Source organism: Trichosurus vulpecula, chromosome 2 (genome assembly GCF_011100635.1).
Source record: "Trichosurus vulpecula isolate mTriVul1 chromosome 2, mTriVul1.pri, whole genome shotgun sequence".
NCBI lineage: Eukaryota > Metazoa > Chordata > Mammalia > Diprotodontia > Phalangeridae > Trichosurus > Trichosurus vulpecula.
In genome coordinates, this window is record NC_050574.1 from 341,180,791 (window position 1) to 341,203,117 (window position 22,327).

The 22,327-nt window shown below is 37.4% G+C and overlaps 1 pseudogene; it reads left to right on the forward strand.

The window, feature by feature from the left end:
• Nucleotides 1–241: 241 nt before the first annotated feature.
• On the forward strand, nt 242–21,961 carry LOC118837139 (annotated as a pseudogene).
• The last annotated feature ends 366 nt before the right edge of the window (nt 21,962–22,327 follow it).

Below are 22,327 nucleotides of genomic sequence, written 5' to 3' on the forward strand. Positions count from 1 at the left end.
CAAACCTGACCACTTATTGATTATAACTTGCATTTGTGTGTTTATTTGGAAAATAATGTAATCACTACAACTTTAACTCTGTTACACAACAGATGAAACATGCACAAATGGTTTTTCAAAATTTTCTTCTCTTCTTTCCTTATGTTTCCACTGCCCCCTTATTTTTATTCAATGCCTCCCGATTGCACCTGAAGCTACTACTGCCCCCCCCCCGCCTCGATTGTTCCCACTTGGGCAACCTATGGCTATAAGAAATCTGAATAGCAATGTTCCACAGATCACCATCTGTACTTCCATCTTTAACCATCAGGTGAGCAACTCTTATAGAAATACAATCAGATACCAGGAAATACAACCAGGGGTTGCCCCTGCCTCTTTAATAGCCAAAATTACTGAAGACTTGAAAAATAAAGTTCTTACCACCAAAGTCCTTAGCACTATCAAATGGTTCAACATAAGAAATGGTTATGACTTTATTAATAGAAATGGCATTAAGGAAGGGGCATTACCATCTGCTTTGCTGCTATAGCTGAAAGACTATGAGGCCATCCCATCTGACTTACAGCTGAAACCTCCTACACGAGTTGTCTCTCTCCTTTAGGATGTGAACTTCTTGAAAGCAGGAATTTTCTTATGGCAAATACTGCAGGCATCAGAAAATATCTTATACAAAAGCACAGTAGCAGTAATGTCCATGGCCTATGAAAGTACTGAAGAAGTTGACTTGGTTGGATTGGAAAGGTACATGTTGGGGATAATAGGAGACCAGGTTGAAGTAGTGGAATTGGACTCCATCAATGAAGACTTTAAAAGCCAAGAACTGGGGTTTAGATTTGATACAGTGGTGGCAAAAGAAATTGCACCTTGAAGCCATGTGCAGGATAGAGAATGTGGTCTGAAACTGTTCCTATTACCACTTTATTTTGGCAGGTTGACTCTATACCTAAACTGGGAGTAGGAAACTGGTTTTGGTCTCACGAGGTATTAGACTACATTGGCAGCTTCTTTCACTCTGTATGTTTGTCTTTTTTTCTCAAAGTATTTTAGCCTTGATAAAAAGTGGATAATAATTTAAAATATACAAACCAATTATGAACCCAAATAATTGTCATGTGTTTACCCCTGGTCAGACATTTATAAAAAATGTAATACTGATAGATGTGGTTTTTCCCCACAAGAGGATTGTAGGAAATTAGGTTGGCAAATCTCAAAAAAGCACCAGAGTACATCCTCCTATCAGTAAATCCTGCCAACATAGAAACAACTTTGGTCTCAAAAATGATTATTAAGTTTATAACAATCCTAGTCCATGCTGTATAAAGATAAATCTTTCATCTGACAGACCATTTATGCATTTCTGGAGGCTATAATAAAATGTATCTCTGGAAACTAAACCATCTACATTTATTTCCCCTCATGAATATAGTGGTTTTTGAAGCTTGTGAGAAAGTGAGCAGGATTCTCATTTGCCTCATGCGTCACCATCCCACTCCTCTAGATTCTCATAATGGTGCTGACAGTGATGCCAGGGGGAGAATAAACACCTTTGGACTTCTAGGTCTCACTTCTAAGTCTAAGGTTCCTTGCTGTTAACCTACTTCATTTTATTTGAAAACTTCAGATTTTTTTCCTACAATGACATAAGACAAGGGAGCAAATAACAACCCTCTTTAAATGTTCCTAGTCCCTAAAGATTTTTCCAGAATACTGATGATCTCACCAAAGGTATTCTCCTTGTTCTGAGACAGGAATCCTGATAGCAGAAGATGATTTTCTGGTCTACTATGAAGTTTACAAGGCATTATATGAAGACCAAGGAAAATATGCCAGAACCTCTTTCTTCCAGGCAGCTTAACATATACTAGTGGGATTCCCTCCTCACTTCCCTCATAGAATTCTAGAACTGGAAAAGATCTTAGAGGTTTTCTCTCTGATTGATAGTTGAAACTCCTTTATGGTATTCCTGACAAGCAGTCATTTTTTTCAGTCCATTACGGATTACTTAAGTAGAGAATCCTTCTCTTGTTTCTATTTCCTCATTTAAAAAATAATTTAAAAAGGCTGAAATGAGTGGAATAACAACAAGAGCTTTGTCACAGCAATGAAAGGATCTGGGTTCAAGTCCCATTGCTAATCATTACTGCCAGGATGACCTTGGGCTCTCTCTAGGTCTCAGTTTCTTTGTTAAATTTCAGGGTTAGACTAGATGACTGCAGGCCTTTTCAGTTCTATGAAAATTATCATCATTTTACATTATTATTTCTTTCCTTCTATTTTGTTGTGCTTCATCGGTGCTATAGAGTTGCCAAAGTGAGTTCTAAAACAAACCAGAAAGCCCTGCTTTATGAATGCTATACCTATGTTTTCAAGTTGTATTGAATCATTAAGTAGGTATAAAGATATTTGAATTCATCTTTTTGTTTTGTTTTTGCACTTTTGCCATGCTTATGCTTCTTACTCCTGTCTGGGATTGGAAACACTACTGCTGAAAGAAAATGAAAAATTCTGTTTTCCCAATAGTCAATACCTAATTCGAAAAATGTACCCCAGAAGAAAATTTTCTTCTCGAGGATATTTCCCTCTAGAAATTTCCCAACTATCTTGGCAGACAAAGGCGTTTGCATGTGGTTAAGATGAGCATCAAAAAGCTCTCTGATTCTTTAAACCCCAAATAGTACTATAGCTTTCAAAGCTTACCCAGGCAGGACTTGTTTTATTCTGTGCTGCTTTGCTTTTTAGGATCACAAATTCCTTTTAAAACAAGAACTTTGAAGGAATATTTTCATGTCTAAGTATGGAGAAGATTAAGATAATGAGGGAGAAAGTAATACTCAGAAAGATGTGTGAAAAAACAGTATTTTTTTTCCAGTGGTGGACACAGAGCCCAAGTAACTAACCTCTGGGTGATAATCATAAGTAACCAGTGAAAAGGTAGGTTTGGAATCCCAGTATCCTAACTCCCAATTCTCCAATTTCTTAGTATCTCTTAGACACTGTTCTCTACTTTCCTAAATCAATAAATCATTTGGATGCAAGAGAAATCTTCTCAGAGCTAAGAAAAGCAAAGAAAAAAAAAGCAAGAAGACAATGAGGCGTTTGGAAAGACATTGGTTCCAGAAATTGGATTCTAGGCATGTACTGCCAGGGTGGAGGATTTTTATTTAATTTTATAGAAAAATGTTCGGGTTATTTTACACTGAGATGTGAAATCTCATTTGCAGCTAAGCCCCAGAGGGAGTGAAAGGAACTAAGAGAGCTCATAAAGACATGCGTAATAGGATTAATAAGAAAAAGGCCTAAGACATAAGCCTTTATTGTACGAACTTTGTGCTAAATTTTAGCATTGATGAAGGATGAAATGTCGATACTTAACCAAACATTTATACCTCCAGGGCAACAACAACTGACGGATAGTGCTATCATAGGTCCATGTTATTTGAGTACGTTATGTAGTTACTTTTTGAGAAAGAGTGAGTCCAATGGTAAAGAAGACAATCATAAGATACAAGCCATTCTTGGACTCTTGAACCATCACAGTTATTTTTCCCATGCTCCTTTAGGCTAGTGCTCTTTATATAGTTAAAATAAACTGAGGGTTGAGGAATTACTTAGTGTCCTTTGGACTATGCAAGCAGATCATCTGGATAATTTAAGCAGAAACAGAATATTGTAAATATCACAAGATTTTAGATATAGTAGGGTTTTTAGACATCATGTAATCTACCCAAGCATTTATGGATGGGGTGAAAAAAAACATCTGAGGAACAGCAGTGTTAAGTGACTTATCTAATATGACACAGATAATTATTGGCGGAACTCAGGGTAAAGTCAGGTCTCCTGATGTCCAATCTAGCACTTATTCCAATGAACCCTGATGCTTCCTATTTTGATTAATTGAATGATTAATACATTAGTTAAATGATATTGATTATTCCCCAAACCACTCATCTGAGAAGCTTAGTCAATGCACAGGTGATACATAGTCATTGGCTTGAATATACCATAATCAGTTCAGAATATTTTACTATAAGAAATCAATTTTGGCCAGCAAGATTGATTTGATAATCTAGACATTAGGGGAGGCACTGTGGTATAAGTGAAAAAGAACTGTGTTTGGAGTAAGAAGACTTATTCTTGACCCTTATTAGCTGTGGGACATTAAGGGAACCACTTTACCTCTTAAGTTTTCTGTTTCCTGATCTATAATATGAGAAGGCTGGACTTTTCCCAGATCTGTGATTCTCAGAAGTTGAAATGATAACAAAAGTAACATGTTCCTATTATTAGACCTGTCCAGATACAGCCATTGTTGAAGTAACAGCTTCAGGATCCATTTCTCAATTGCATGAGTGAAAGAAGATGTTGCATTTAAGCTAACACAATGTCAGGTGCCAATGATTTCAATTCCCAAAGGGCTTTATTCATTTTTTCCTAATTTATACAAGAAAATTGATTTTTTCCAGTATTACATTCCTAATAAGTTCCATGTACACTTTTAAAATGTTTAATTTTTAAAGTAGCATCATTGCTAGCAAATGTATATCTCCACAGAACAAAAGTGCTACAATTATCTAGGGAGTCAATTCCATTTTTTTCTGTCAACGTAATTCCTCTTGAGAGTATTAAATCACTCCAGAAGTGAAAGAATGTTCCAGGCTGCCTTGGCCTTTCTGTTTGTACCCTTCAGGCATGAGCTGTTGTTTTGGTTTGGTTTGTTTTTCCACTCTCAGATTCTCTGTGCACTGTGTACATGATGCCCTAGCTGGTAAGGGATTCCTTAATATTTGTTCCTCCATTTATGAATCCATATTAAGAGGATGTGCTGAATCAAGATAACTGAATCATTTGGTCATATCCAACTCCATTGAACAATCAGAAAAAACTCACTATTTAAGGATTGGGGTGGGGTGCATGCTAAAAAGCTATCTTGGCTCGCAGCTAAACTGTCTTTAACATGAATACCTGACCTTGAAATGCCTAGTAAATAGGTTTTATAAGAGGCAATTAGTTGGGGTTTAATTTTCTGATGTTCCAGATGACTTCTGGTGACCTTTGCAATAGCCAGTGACTAATCACACGTTTTCAACAGGATGTATCAATGCACCCTCTGTTTTCTCGTCTATAAAATGACAGTAGATTCTCTCTCTCTCTCTCTCTCTCTCTCTCTCTCTCTCTCTCTCTCTCTCTCTCTCTCTCTCCCTCTCCCTCTCTCTCTCTATCAAACCTGAAAATGGGGAAACACTCTACCAGTTCAGCTCAGCACCTTCTCTGCAACTTATTATCCTAAGAGAGTTGCTTAGAGAACTAAGATTAAATATACCTTGCACATGGTCACATAGCCTATATATGTCACAGGTAAGACTTGAACTCAGGTCTTCTTGGCCCCCAAACCAGCTCTCTCTCTACTACTACATAACTGCTTTTGATTCTATTTATTACGTATAATTTAAAAAAATAATTTTGAAAGCTTAAGGTTTTTTATCAATATCATCAGTTTTATTACTATCACCATCATTGTAACTTGGCATTGCATCTCTGGAATTAAAGTATATTGGGATAATGTTGGCCACTGTCAAAGAATAACCACATTATTCACTTTTCCGTATTCTTGGGAGACCCTGTTGGCAGCATGAAAATTCTAGGGCCAATATTCTGGGTCTCAGGTACAAAGCATAACTATATAGGTGAAATAAAAACCAAATGACAACAGTATATTCTACTCCATCTATCTTTAGATAGAAATGACACTGGTCCCAATTTAACATCCTCACTCACTAGGGAGTGGTTACTTATAGACTGAATTCAAATATTAGCCAAGATTTCATCATTTTAGTTTTCTGCAGCCTGCTATACCAAAGCTCACAAATAGCAAAGTGTTAGAAATACCAGTCCCATTGCTTATGGTATGGTTTAGTGAACTGCGGAAATCTAGCATGACCAGATCTCTTGGTCATATCCAACTTGGTCATATTCAACTACAGACGCACACGGATCCAGATTGTCACCATGCTTCGCCATTCCTAGCTCTCTTTTGACTCATTTTTCATTGAACTTGGCCTTCAATGTGACATTCCAAAGTACTCCATCTGCTTTTGTGCCTCAGGAAATAAAAAAGGCCTCCTGGAAATTATTCTGTGCTCCCCTAAAGGCAAAACAACTAGGTTCTTTATATTTCTTCTTTTGCGCTTTCCTTTATCCCATCTACTTCTACACACCTCAGGACTTTATCATGTAACCAGTCAGTTCTAGGGCAGAGGTTCTGACTCTTTCTAATTTGAATAAGGGACTAGTTGAGAAATGGATGGAAAACCTAGTGACAAACGATAGAAAATTCAATTGGGCGCCTGAAGGAAGGAGTGAATTTCTGCCTTCATCTATCACCACTGATTAGCTCCAGCGAGAGAGAGGGAGAGACAGAGACAGAGAGAGATCGGAAATAACAAATGGATCCTGGTGAGAGGCTGGGCTCTGCTGTCTGGTTTCTTTGGCTCATCAATCATCTCTGGTGTGGTTGATAGGTGGCTGTGTCACTCCCAGCCTCTGTTCCTCCCACCAGAGCCTCTGCAACAATGACAAGTATGCTGCTTTCCTTCCACAGCCTGTTCTACAGGGATGGCAGAATCTGCTTCCACTTTATAAGCCCCAACCTGCCTATCTGTCTGATGGTCTGTCTGCTTTCTAGTGATGTTTCCATCCTGGCTCATGCTGGTGGAGTGATTGTATTCCCATCATTTCTCTCCATCCTCCCAAGCTACGGCCTTGCCATCCTGTCCTCAGGGTAAATGTTGGCAGTATGCCCACCATACTAATCGTGCTGGTACAACAGATAGGCCGACATTACATAAAACATTTACAGGAGGAGGGGTAGGGGATGAGAGGGTCCATAAAATGTTGAGATCATCCAAGCATGAAATGGAAAGATGAAGAAAGTGTTTTCCCAAAGCCATTTATACCTGTCATCTGTTCTGGGTCTCACTCTGAATGTGTCTGCTATTCATTTGCTTCCTCCCACCTTTGCTGTATACATTTGACCATTGGATGGTAGAACATATCTAGAGAAGTTGCTATAGGAAGAAGTTAGGGAACTATTTTCTTTCTACCTAAAAAATTACCTTCGTTATTCTACTCATTGTTTAAGGTGCTGATTAACATAGTAGTCACACATTTACATATAGATAACCCCCAAATCACATGTATTTGACTTTACAATGCATATCTAGGAGCTAAACAACACAGTGTAAAGTGTTGGATTTTCAGACAGGAAGACCTAAGTTCAACCCAGTCATCCCTGGGCAAGTTATTTAACCTCTCTCAGTCTCAGTTTCCTCATCTGTAAAATAGAGGTGAAAATAGGACTGTCCTCAGAGGATTTCTGTGAAAATCAAATGAGATAACGTGTAAAGCGCCTCACAATGCTTAAAGTACTATATAAATACTAGTTACTTTTAAGTAGCATTATCTGTACTTCTACTTGAGCGTGGATATGTATAACATTGTTGGAATTTAAAATTCTTACAAAAATAGTGGAGAGACACAGAAAAGACCTGTCATATTTCTTCATTTACCCCTTTTTTTTTCAAATTGTTCTTTCTTTTCAAATTACTTTGTAATTTGGTCATCATGCCACCCCATGATATGAAGTAGATTTCTTAGCAAAGACTACTTTCTGTTTGTAAATTTGCTGTTTGGCTTATGTATTTCCTGATTCAGAGGTGAGACTGTTCCTATTGAAAGCTAGCAGGGGGAAGCAGTTGCATTAGCTCCATGGTTCCTTGAGTCTTGACTACAGGGCAAAGTTGAGCCCTAGCATCTCTTAGTAACATATTACTGCCTTCTCCTTCCAGTCATTCCCATTATTGCTTGCTATTCTTAATGTCTTTTGGTGCACATTTGTATACCTATGTACTTGTAATGTCCTCTTAGGAAAGATGGCTTATGAACATTAGTCCTTCTCTAGTGTAAATAAAGTCATTTTGTTACTTTTCCATTTCACTATTTACAAAGTATGACCAATAAATGTTAAACCTAGATTTTGAAATATACCAGAATTTCTTCACTTCCCTCATCTTCTTTTCATTTCTCTGCTTTTGCTTTTGTTCCCCATGCCTTCCTTTCTCTCTTCTTATGTTTTATATGCTCTTCCCCAAAAGTCTAGACTAGACTTGCATTTATTCCAGCAATGCTGCCTCCTCAGGTCTTTGGCTATCCTTCCTTAGGTTTTGCCTGTTTAACTACCTTATTACACATCATAGAAAATCAGTATCATTCAGGCCATTTACCATTTTTTCCACTTTTCCATGAATACATTTTAATTGTTGGCTGTCCTCAGATGTGGTCTGATTACTACATAGTTGAACTATTGCTTTGCCTGATAAGGACAAGACACTTATTTTAGTCCAGTATAATTTTTACTTGTTTGTTGTCATACTTTTATATTGTACTGTGATCACCCAAAACTTTCAGATCTTTTCACATAAAACTTTGCAAGTCTTCCTGAACTATATGCTCATGGAATTGGGGTTTTTAAAAATCTTAAATGTAGGGCTTTGCATTTATTCTGGTTAAATTTTTTCTTGTTGGCTATAGTTCTGTTGCAGACTGTCTAGGTCATCTTTAATCCTCTCTCTGTTTCATCAGATCATTTATAGCCTCAAGAACTCTATCACTGAACATTATATAAAGTCCTGTGTCTTCATCAACTTTGTTGACAATGCTAGTCAGGTTAAGGCCAGCAATAAAATCTTGTGGAACTATTTGTTACCCACAACCAGATGGAAATAAAACATTATCCAATATAATTCCAGGACAATTTTTCAGCCTACTTTAAAGTCGCTCAATGCTGCTTGTTCTGTAATGCCCATTTCACCCTCCATCCACAAGGATATCATGGGAGTTTTTTTTATTTTATCTTAAATCAAGATACCAGGTGGTATAGTAGAAAGAATACTGTACTTAGAGGGAACCCAGGGGAACTGGGTTCAAATCCTGAGACAAGATTTGCTACTATCATCACCCGTGTTAAGTCATGTAGATGTGGTAGACTTGACTCCAGAGATTATTTCTGAAACAGAAAGAAAAAAAATGGCATCTATACCAGTCAGGCCCAAGCAAGGCTGTGAAGCTTGGAGCAAAAGGGAATGAAGTGAAGTCTAGAAGTTAAAGGAAAGCTCCCTTGTCTGCAAAATGAGGGATTGGGTTAAATGACCCCTGATGTCTCTTCCAAGGCATAAATGGATAGTATGATCATTTAAATACTACTAGCCTTGCGTTGTTTCTTTAAAATGCCCCAATATGTAAAAATATCATATGTAATTAAATTAGAAGTGATTATTCAAAATCCAAAAGAATTCATCAGCTTCATTTCATCAGTGAGTCCCCCACGAAATTTAAAATACATAATAATACATCTATGGCACTTTGTTAAAGGTAATGTCTTCTCATTGAAGAGTAGGTAAAGAATAAAGTACTGAAAAGACCACTACAGTGGGAGCTCAGAGATGTGGGTTGAAATCATATAACTTCTAGGGAGTTACTTCACCTTTTTAGCTTCAGTTTGCTTTGCTGTAGTGCGGAAATAAATGGTTTCTACTATTCCAACTAGATTGGACATTCTATGATTCTATTAATTTGTATCATCATACAACCATCATGTCACACTTTTACGTGTGAACTCTCAGTTGTAACACTGACATTCTTTGTCAAAGGAGGCCTGTATAGGAAAAAAAAATAACATTCATTATCATTCTCTGTGCCATAGGGTATTTACTCACAGGGCTTTGAATCTCTGAGCAGCGTTTCAACAATTTGTTATGCTGAGCCTCTAGAAAGACACCTTTTATGAGTTTATGAAAGCAAATAATTGTATTTCCCCTCCCTCATAAAACTATTGCCCCCACACACAGGGCCAGGTTTTCAGGACTAGAATATATCCCAGGTCTTAGAGAAGGGTGCCAGTAGCCTTAAAAAGCTGCAAACCATGCTACTGAGTCTGGCTGGCACACTTTCTTCTCACCATCTTTGTGATTTCCCAAACCAAAATATACTTCCCTGGCTACTATTCCCCTGTATGTACTATATCCTATTGTTGTCGTAGAAGATGCCTGAGGGCAAAGACTGTCCATCTCACTTTATTTTTGTATCCCCATCATTTATCACAGCTCCTGGAACATAGTTAGGTCTCAATAAGAGTTTTTTCCCCATTCATTCCTTCATTTGTTCATTCTTTACTTATTCACTCAGTAAATCTGGCTAAACTGACACAGGATTAACAACAGGTCAATAGGATGCTTTACCAGGAAGAGTGCAGAGGTTAAAGTTAAGTCAAAAATTACCTTTCCATTACTGTGATGAGTTTGTCCAGGCTACTCACAGAAACAATTACACAGGTTTCTTCAGGCATATGTAGCAAGAATGCCACAAATACCAAACACATTCCTTCCAACAGAAGAGCTAAAAACATTTCTAGATATATTCTACAGATGCTTTCTTCTACTTGCTAACTTGGTTAGAATGAACTTGAGCCAACTTGATTTTCCCAAGTCCTTAATTTGGCCAAACTCTATGGAAGTTAGGAAACCACCCTTAAGAGATTAAATGAAAATTAGATGTGAGAGCTGAATCCCCTCATTAACACCAGCAGTGCAACTGCAGTCCAATTTGCTTTCTAGTGGTTTGACACATTTGTTCTCCAGTATTGGATGACACAAGTAACACCAAGGCTCGATTTCTTGCTGGTGTGTTTCCATCTGCCACCATGCTTTCTTTCTTTCTTCCCCTCTCCCTCTCTTGCTATGATTGCCTTTGCCTCATTCCTATAATTTCTCTCTCCTCCTTGTTATCTTTCTCTCCTCCTCCTTCCAAGCTTCTCTACTTGGCATGTGGTACAAACACTATTGCCTCCAGTTAGTCAATTAAGTTATCATGTTTTTATAGTGTATTTTTTTCCCTGTGACTTGATATTACCCCCTCCCCCCAGCTCTGACTTGGCAAGTATATTTATTTGAAATAAATTGCAGGATAATTTCTTTTTCTAATATTCAGGAAGAACTCTCCTGGTTACATGGGGGTCGGTTATTCAAATGGCTGGTGCCAGAAAGCTAGGGCTGCACACAGAGATTTGTGCTGTGCAAGGAAATACTTCATTAGACTTGTATTCCATGAAGACACTTTCGCTCCTTAACGCCTGTGATTTTAATTAAAACCTGGAAAGTGAAGAATCCTCTGGTTGTATTAATGTTTTCATTTCCATTAGGACAGTGGAGTTTATAAACACTAGCAGGGTTTATAAATTAGTTCTCATGTGAATAATAAGTGCACAATACAGCCCAGAGAGCAAAGCTATGTTGGCCCCATCTGTCTCTTTCTCTCCCTCTTTTCTCTTCCTTTGCAGTGTCGAGTTGTCAGGGACTCCCTTAAAGCCATTTCTTCTAGTTTCCTTGGTGCCTTCATTACCAACTTCTTTACTCCCTCCTTTCTTCTTATCCTTAAGACATCAAAAAAAAATCTATGTTTGTGATGATTACATTAGTCAGTGGTTTTGTTTGGAAATGGTTCAATTAAAAAAAGAGAGAAAAAGAAAAATCAAATCCTTAAGCAGTAATGAGTTCCAGTCTCCTCTGTTCCTTCATTTCTAGTTTTCTTGGAACACCTGCACAATTGTACAATATAGAAAACAAAACAAACCTTTTCATACAGTGATATTACCAGATTCACATATTTGTTAGTATACTGAATACGAAAAATGTATTTATCACTTCCCCACACATATCAGCCAATACAACTACACAGATGGAGAATTATACATTGAGTATGACATATTTATATGGAAAATTAGACACAATCAGTAAGCACGCAAGCTTTGTCTACACAGTGCCTAAGCAACTATAATCAAATTCTGGGTTTAACATCTTAAAAATGAAATAAGCGACTGTTGGACTACCTGTGTACCTTTTTCAACTATAGGTCATATCTACATCTTACCTATATAACCAAAAAAAGATCTTAACACAATTCTTTTCACCTAATAAATGCTTGAAAATGCTACTTAATTAGTTGATTGAGGCTGTGTGTTTCTTGAATCTCTTTGGGAAAGTTCTTGTCCCTAGCATATTTCTCCTATGCCCAACAAATATTGAAACTTTGTATGTGGGAGCCCCTGTGGTACCCCACCCCAAGATATTTGACAAAAACATACAGATAGATAAGAATATCACTAATCAGGACACCTATAAGGGAAATATGCAAAAATGAATAGTTTTCCACTTAGCACATTATCAAAAGAGCAACAAACATATATATGTATAGATAGATAGATAGATAGATAGATAGATAGATAGATATGACATCCATTCTATACCAAATGTACTGATAGAATCAAATAATTGATTGGCCTTCCTTTATCTGAAACCCTGTGAACATCAAACAATCAGGCAGGAAGAGATCTTGTGAGTAATTAGTGAAAAAGAGTTTGGGTAAAAATTACTCATTATTTCATCAATTCTCTCTTCCACTCCTTGTCTTTCTCTTCTTGCTCTTCTCATATGTCTTCTACATGTGACCTTTCCTGACCCCACCAGTTTCTAGATCCTTTCCTTTAAATTTGTAGTGCTTTCCTCCTCACCACCCTCCAAATCACCTTTTATTTATTTTGGATCTATCTTACATATACCTGTTTGTTTGTTTACATGTTGTTTTTCATGGTCACATTGCTATTTGTGACTATATTCTCAATACTTTCTGTGATGCTTGGAACTTTCAATGAGTAGTAAGTGCTTTTGTTTGACTGACATCTCCAAAGAAATCAAGCAATTTCATAAATTCAACAAAAATTGAATAAATATTTAAATCCCTACTATGTTCAATACACTGTTTAAGGACCTGAGGATACTGTGACAGAAACAAAATAGTCCCTAGCACCAAGGAACTTAAATTCTTTGCAGGGATATATCATATACGTAGATAAGTATGTCACCCACAATCTAAGAGCTATCCTGTCTATAAAGAGCCTTTGATCTAAACTCACAGAAATGATTTTTATTCTTGGGGCAATTTGACCCCCAAAAGAGAGGGGGTCAAGTTTTCTCACCTCTGGTTCATATTGCCCTGACCCTAGAGAACTGTAAAATAAAGCTCAACCTTCCATACATGGATATTTAAAGTATTATTATGAATTTCAGAGTGTAGAGAGCAGTAACAACTGGAGAGAACCAGAAAAGGCCTCTTATAGGAAACATTACTTGAGTTACATAAGAAGTATGATCACACTGTAGCCAGCAATGTATGTTTGGCCATCAAGTTTAACAATTTTATGTTTACATCTAGGACCTAATTAGGCAAGTGTAGAAGCCAATGATCTAAGAACAATCACTCCAGTCCCTTAGAGAATATTGTGGGGAAATATTTGAGCATCTGCAAACTCTCACATTGTATGAATCACTGATGAGTGATCTGCCATTGTATACATCACTTAGACATGTGAAGGACTCACTTTTTTAAGTTGACGCCAGACCAAAATAGAGGATAAAGAAGTGCATTCATTTAAATTTTGCTTAAACATATGTTTGGTAATTCATTGAATTATTGGCATAGAATATACTTTATACCTGATATATTTCATCTCTTTGTTTCTTGGAAGGATGGCACCAAATTCACATACAGCAGCACTACTCAAAATGTGATTGTAAACCACAGAAGGTCTCCCAGGTCAAAACTATTTTCATAATAACATTAAGATATTATTTTCTTAGTAAAATACTCTTCCCTTTTTCATATACATATGGGTGTATGTGTGTGTGTTTGTGTGTGTGTGTGAAGACTGTCGTCATATACTTCAATCAAAACAACATATAACAAGACAATGAATGCAGAAATATATTTGAAAATCCAAATGTCTTATACCAAGACTGGAATCAAAGAAATTTGCAAAAAAATTGCAAAAAAATGCCACTCTTCTCACTTTATTTTTGGTTTTGGAATTATAGTTATTTTTCAAATATTTTATTTATCGTAATATATTATTTATGTTAATATGCAATGAGTTTGTTATTGTTGTTATGCAAATGATATTTTAAAATATCTGTTAATTTCTAATACAGTAAATATTGAAAGATATAACCCATAAACAAAATCTCTTTAGGGTCCTTAATTCTTTTTAAGAGCGTAGAGGGGTCTTGAGACCAAAAATTTTGAAAACCACTAGTCTGTAATATAATAACATACAATCTTAGATTTAAGAGGAACATTTCATTTCATGGAGTATGTAATATACGTACAGTAGGAATCCCTTGTACCTCATCTATTATAGTAAAGTTTCTATCCTGTCCTTGAAAACTCTTAGTGATATAGATTTCACTTCTTTCAAAGGCAGCACATTGAACAGTTCTAGTTATAAGAAAATCCTTCCTTAAATGGAATCAAAATCTTCCACTCTGTAACTTCTACTTATTCATCCTAGTTCTAATCTCTGGAGCAGCACAAAATATGAAAACACTTTAAATATTCCTATCATATTCTTATTCATATAGGTATTTTGTCCCCTCAGGTGTTCTCTTTTTTATACTAAAACATCCTTCATTCCATCAACTATTCTTCATATGACATTGTTTACAAGCCCCTCATCAATCTGATATCCCTCTACATAATCACTCCAATTTGTCAATGTTCTTCTTAAAATATGGTTCCCACAACTAAATGCAATATTTTGTACATTTTCTGACCAACACCTGTCTACTATGCAGTGGGATTATACCTTTCCTTTGTTTTTACAAAGTACTTCTATTAAGGGAATATATATATATATATATATGCACACACATATACAAATATACCCACATGTATATATGTATCGGTGTATATATGTATGTATATGTATGTAAATGTATATGTATGTATATATGTATATGTATGTGTGTATATGTGTGTATGTGTATATATATATTTAAAACTGTAGTTTATATTTTCAAGGATGTTATTCTCATATTCTTTAGGTGGTTATGAATCAGGACTTCTGAAAAGTTTGCAAACCCTGCTTCTTTGATATGATTAATACCTAATATATTTTCAGGCATTCCTGTGAGATGTCCAGTCAATATGAATTGCTTAATTCAGTATGCATTAGTCAACCCCCATCCCTTCACCACAGATCTTTATCAATCCAATGCTTACTGATACTAGAGTCAACTGCTCATCCTCTCTCTACAATCAGTGGTAGTTTTCTAAGAAAACCAGAATGATGGAACTTGATGGAACTTGAGAGATCATTTATTCTAATGCATACTTAAAAAATAAATATTTACTGATTATTATCTGACCCATCATCCCCTTTACAACATTTTAAGATACACTCATCCAATCTCTACTTAAAGACTTCTAATGCTGGGGAACAGATAAGAATAGACTAATTATAGTTTTGGAAAGTCTAATTATAAGGAAGTTAATTTTTAGTAGTTGGGGCAGCTAGGTAGTACAGTAGATAGAGAGCCAGACCTGGAGTCAGGGAGATATTAATTCAGATTTGGCCTCAGACACTTACTAGTTGTGTGTCCCTGGGCAAGTCACTTACTCTGTTTGCCTCAGTTTCCTCATATATAAAACAAACTGGAGAAGAATATGGCAAACTAATCCAGTTTCTTTGCCAAAACAAACAAACAAAACAAAATAGAATAACAAAGAGTTGGACATGACTGAAACAACTGAACAACAACAAAATTTTAATAGTTGCAATAATCAATGGCCCTAACATGTATGAGGAGATTTATTTTTTCACAATGCCACACTTGTTTCTTTGAATCACTTCATACGCTTGTGTTTGCATGACGTACAATTTTTGGCGGACTTTGTCATCTTCGTCATTTTATTATATTGACACTCCTTTCACTCCCCCACCCTGGGTGTCTGGTCCAAATCTCCTTAACACTGATAAGGTGGAGTGGATAACACAAGCTCATGAGGGAGGAAAGAACACTACATTAAACAGTAGTGAGGCAGAGGAATATGGAACATCTAGAGTTAAGGTCTTTTGGGACTCCAGAAATTCCAGACCTCCATGCCTATTCTCTCTGTAGAGGTTCTTGTCATGACATTTCTTGTCCATGAGGCATGGCATTAGTAATAGAGTAACTAAATAGTGCTGCTAGGCTGGCTCCTTGAGGGGCACAGTGTCATTGCTGAAGTGGTAGCTCAGTTACTTATAGGGCATGATGACTCAGTGGACCAGCCAATCCAGTACTCAGTCATTCAGTCACTGTACTGAGTCCTTCTCAAGCTCAACTGGTGCTGGAATGCCCTGGTAGGCTGATTTACTGCTGGGCAGCTGCTGCCAGACAGTGCTGGCCAGGCTACTCCGCTTCTGGGTTATATCTGCCAGCCTGGATCAGGCAAGTTGCTCAGCTACTGCGTTGTTCTCAGGGTGCTGAGTTTCTGTTAGATGAGTCAATTTGCTGAACTCTCCGAGCTCAGCCTTCAGTGGGTAGCTACAATCTCCTTTGATCTTCAGCAACTGCCTAGGTTAGGTGAAACTGTGCTCTTTTTAGTTGGAGTGTTACAGTGCTTGTTGAGCTAGAGAATGACCCTAACTTAGGATTTGTAGAAATGTCTTATCTTTCTTCAGTTCTAAGTGTTTTTTGTTATCTCAATATAGGAGTTAGGTGATTTCTTGACTTTCTTGTCCTGTAACCCTTCCTTGCTTACAAGTCTAATCACTCAATGAGACCCTTCACCTTGCCTTATGGTGATCAGTTCCAATTCAGTCAGTTCCTCCTTCCATACTACTTTGAGGAGCTATATAGATGAGTGGCTAGGGATAAAGTTATGAATCAATGCCCTGGATGCAGATTAATTGTTCTCCTGCCCACTTCATAAACAATTGAACTATTTAGGTCTGAGGCCCATTTCAGGGTGGGTAAAGTCCATTTTGAATCTAAAGTCTTTCCCGTTTACTTTTGAAAGTCCCTGTCATTTAGCCCCTCCAGACCTTTAGGTTTCGGTGACATTTCCCATGGGCACTCAGTTTTACACTTACTGTTCTCATACCTGGCTATCTATTTCCTATCTTGTGTACTTCATACATGTGGTAGTGTTTTTCTTTACAATATTACATAATTCATCCTCACAGGCCACAAAGGCCATGATTGACACAACACTGGCATTTGTGTGCTGCAGTATGTAAGTCCAACTCTAGGCACAGAAGAAGATGTTTAAAGTGATTGAGTCTGGGTCATTGGAAATAAACCTCATTAAATGTTAAACAGAATAAATTTCACATGGACCTCAGTGTTAGAATTTTGGCATATTGGATTAGGTTGGAGTGGAGATTGGAGGAAGATTTGTTTGTGGACAATTTATCCCTTGATACTTGTTTTTTACTTATAGTTTATTATCAAATCTATTTTTGATGAATGGATGTGGCTTACAATTTACACATTCACCTGCAAATGTCACTCATCCTGTGCTCAGCAGTTGTCTGTCCCATTCATTAAATTGACAAGAACTAGAAGACAAGGCTTTTTAGTTGAAGGTCCCTGTTGTTTTTATGTGATATGACCCACTGTTCAAGGTCAGGCTCAGAAAAGAGGGCACCACCATTGTCATACCCTATCTCCTTGAGACCAACAAAGGGATGTTATTGAGATATCCTTCCAAGTAGCTTAAATAGATATGTCTGGTGACAAAATGAAAACAAATGGAGGAGCCAGTGAGATTCACACAAGGGAGTCAGCTTCCTGCTGCCTACAACCCCTTTGGGAGAGACAAGCTGGCACTTCCATCCCCAATAATGTATCTGAGGGAGGGAACTGTCAGGATTAGGAGGGAGAAAATGGTGTTCCCAGATATTTTTTCAGCACACTATGGGATTCTCTGACATTGCTGAATCTATTAGGGGCCATTATTCAGACTGCTTGAGAGGATGGACTTTTTAACTCCCAAAGGATTCTAAAACACCCCAGCTCCAAAAATGCAAGTTGAAACTCATCAATCATTGTACAGGGGAATATCTTCTTGAGGAAAGCCATTGGAAACTCCAATGATACAACAGTTCCACCTTCTTTGCTTTCGCTAACCCTACAAATTCAAAACCACCTGAATGGAGCAAATGGAATGTAGTGATTTATTTTGTAAGCATTTTTTTTGTATTTTCCTTTGTTGTGCCTATACTTCCCCTATCTCCTTTCAGCCCACCACAGTTCCTTTATCTTACTGTGTACTTTTCTGCTTTTCTCTCTTTACCTTTTAAGGATGGAATCTATCTTATTTTTTGGAGGATTTGTGTAAGAAATCAGAGGATGTGAGACCTTTGTCATATGTATACTCTTCTCTTATGTGTGGACCCTTCATACTTTCTATTTTGAATTGATGAAAGATGGATTGCATTCTAGAAATGGAACTTGGTTTTCCAGCTGAGATTCTTAAGCAAGTCCATTCTCATAACCCTAGTGAGTGTTGTCTCCTTAAAGAATGCCTACTCGGGGCCAAGGAAGCAAAGAGAAAATAAATGGAAGAAATTAATCTAGTGAGTACTTGGTTCTGGATGAAAGTGAAACTGTGAGTCTAAGGTTTCATGCTGCAGAATCTAGTATGCTGTATCTAATGAAACTGTTCTTTTTAAAAGGAAGAGAAAAAGAAGCTTAATCCCAGAGAATAACTGAAAGACTTCAACTTGCTCCCTTCTTTTCATAGGTAAGGAGACTACAGGTTTGAAATATTGCATATATTGCAAGTGTCAACAGATGTGTTGGTTTTCATAGGAGCACAGATGGAGATCAGAAAGGGATCTCATAGGCTTCCCATTTCCATCCTCTCATTTGACAGAAGAGGAAATTGAAGAGGCTCATGTTGATTAAATGACTTGTCCAAGATCACACAGATATTAAATATTAGAGGACAGATAAGTTTGAGTCATAGGTGAGGTTCAAACCTAGGTCTTTTAAGTCCAGAGCCATATTCTTTCTAGTAATGAACTGCTTTATTTTCCTCTATTTTTTTAGTCTTTGTTATAAGATATAGTAGACTGGGAAGGGGAGAAAGAATGACATATTTAGGAATAAAAGTTATGTAAAAATATCATTAAAACATATTTTAAAGAGTAAGATGGAGAAAAAACCTACTTCTGAGACTAGACTTCATAAAAGAGAATTCCATATCACATGTGCTCTACTGTCCCTAATTCATTCATATACCTTACCAACTTTGGGCTTTGCTGAGTTTACTACAAATTCCAAAAGGTAGATAGAAGAGCTGAATGAACTGAATAAATAAAAAATAGTTATTTTATATAATGTTAAAAGTTTATAATATGCTTTCCATAATATTAAGTAAGCTATATTAACCTTCCCATAGCCTTTGGAAACTTAATTACTTTCTCCTCCTCTCTTCCCCTCCCTACAGTAAAAAGATCATCTAAGTAAAAAAAAGTAATTTTAAAAACTGACCTTTTGATCCCACTGTTTCTTTATAGCTTCATTGTAGATATTTGATTTCCCCTCTGTGACTTAAAAAGTGTTAACCTCGACCTGGGCATCCAAAAAAGACCCTTCCTGGAAACCCTCCCATGATTTCCAAGGGCATAGGAATCCCCAGTGTATTTTGGGAGAAAGCCCTAGTTGCTGCCTTTGGCCACCTTCCTGGCTTCTGGCCATACAGAATGAACACATATTAGAGCTTCCTGGGTAGCAAAAAGTGACCTGTGAGCAGCATTGCCTCTGGAACTGCTGCTGAGACAAGCTCTCTGTCTCCGCCTTCTGGTTGTGTTCTTCCCTAACCCAAGGCAGGCGATGCTTTTTACCATTATTACTTAGAATGAGGGAATAGCACATAGAGCCAATCTCATCCTAGAGAAGGGCAAATGTTCTTATTAAATAGCATAATGCTGCCATTCTATACATCAGTCCTTTTATTTTGTTTTAATTTCTTTCAAATAAGCTTATAAATGGAATTATAGCCACAGGTCCTGTTTCTTGGGAAATGATTTATAATATCAGATCATATGAAAACAGAGATTTAGAGCTAGAAAAGATCTCAGAAGTCACCTAGTTCAACTCCCTCATTTTCTAGATAAGGAAACTGAGGCATGATAGAGTTCAGTGGTTTACCCACTATCACACAGACAGTAATCATCAGAGGGAAGATTTGAATTCAGGTCCTCTGACTCCAGTCAGGCTTATTTCCACTGTGCATCCTTAGAAATCCAAAGTTGACTCAAGGAGAAGTACCTGGTTTTAGTAAGGAGTGCTTTGAGATCTCTGAAGAGGGTTCACTGCATATGTACCACCCAGTTGCTAGTGACCTCCCTCCCAAACTACCTTGCATTTAACTATTTGTATTTATTAATGTTATATGTGTGCTAAACATATTTCTATACGTACCACCATTAGAATATTAGCTCATTTTAAACAGGGATTTTCCATTCTTTGTACTTTCATCCGCAACACCTAGATAGTGTCTGGCTCATAGTATGTACTTACTAAATAACCTGCGGATTATTAATTATTATTAGCAATAATAATGAAACAGGGCCCTCTGATGAATGCTCAGATGACCTGTGACTCACTAATTTTCCTAGTAGAGTCTTAGATGCATAATTTACTTTTAGTCCAGTTAGTCAATAAACATTTATTAAGTGCCAACCTACTATGTGTCAGACATTGTGCTAGACAATGAGGATACAAAAGGAAGCAAAACAAAATCCCTGCCCTCAAGGAGATCACAATGTAATGGGGGAGTCAACAAGCAAGTGAATGTGTACAAACATGTTATATACAGACTAAATAGAAATTACTTAAGAGAGAGAAGGCACTAGAATTAAGATAGATTGAAAAAAAGCCTCCTGTAAAAGACTGGATTTTAGTTGGGACTAAGGAAGGCAGTCAGCGGAGCTGAGGAGGGAGAGCATTCTAGGCCTGGGGGAAAGCCAAAGAAAATGCCAGGAGCAGAGATATGGAGTGTCTTATTTGTAAAAGAGCTAGGAGGCCAGTATCACTGGATTAAAGAGTATTTGATGCCCTTTCCACGCTGCCCCAAAGAGGGTTCTCAGTTTCCATCATAATTTTAAAGGGAAGCTTTCACAGTGTTCAGAGACCTGGATGTCTTGCAAATGAAAGAGGATGTCCTCAAATTTCTTGCTGCAGGAATCCATTTGTGTGGCACCAATTTGGACTTCCAGATGGAACAGTATATCTACAAAAGAAAGAGTGATGGCATCTACATCATTAACTTGAAGAGAACTTGGGAAAAGCTTCTGCTGGCAGCCCGTGCCATTGTTGCCATTGAAAACCCAGCCGACATTAGTGTCATCTCATCCAGGAGCACTGGACAGTGAGCTGTTCCAAAATTTGCTGCTGCCACTAGCACCACATCTATTCCTGGACGTTTCACACTGGGCACCTTCGCTAACCAGATCCGGGCATCTTGCAGAGAGCCTCGCCTCTGATCCTCTGGCCAGTCACCAGCCTCTGACTGAACCGTTCCACTGTGCAACACAGATTCCCTACTACGTTATGTGGATATTGCCATTCCATGTAACAACAAGGGGGATCACTCAATAGGTCTGATGTGGTGGATGCAGGCCTGTGAAGTCTTATGTATGAGTGGTACCATTTCTCATGAATGCCTGTGGGAGGTTATGCCTGCTCCAGAGGAGATTGAAAAGGAAGAGCAGCCTGCAGTTGAGAAGGCAGTGAGAGAGGAGGAATTTCAGGATGAATGGACTGCACCGACCCTAGAATTCACTGCTACTCAACCAGAGGTGGTAGATTGGTCTGAAGGAGTACAGGTGCCATCCGTGCCAATTCAGCAGCTCTCCACCGAAAATTGGAGTGCTCAACCGGCTACTGAGGACTGGTTTGTGGCTTCTATTTTTCAGGCCACTGAGTGGATAGGAATTCCACAGAGTGGTCTTAAGTTTTACCCCAGATGCTCTAATAGTGTTGGAAAAATGCTTATGGAAAATACATATTGCTTTCTTACATAAAAAAGAATACTTGGTGGGGAATTAGTTGTAAGAAGATTGGAAACATGGGAGGGGTTCAAAAGTACAATAAGAAAAGGAGATTTTTTTTTTTGGTGATACAAGCCTTAATTTTTCCAACTCTGTGACATCTTTAAAAGGAATCAAATCTCTATGTACCTGAACAACATAAATACATATATACATACACACATGTGTGTAACATGTGTGTATATATATATATATACATAAATGTGCATATCGCATATACATATATTTTGTATCTTTTTATATACATATACATAAATATGTGTGTATGTATATATACATATGTATGTGTGTGTGAATATATATATATTCACATACACACATATACATATCAGATATGTT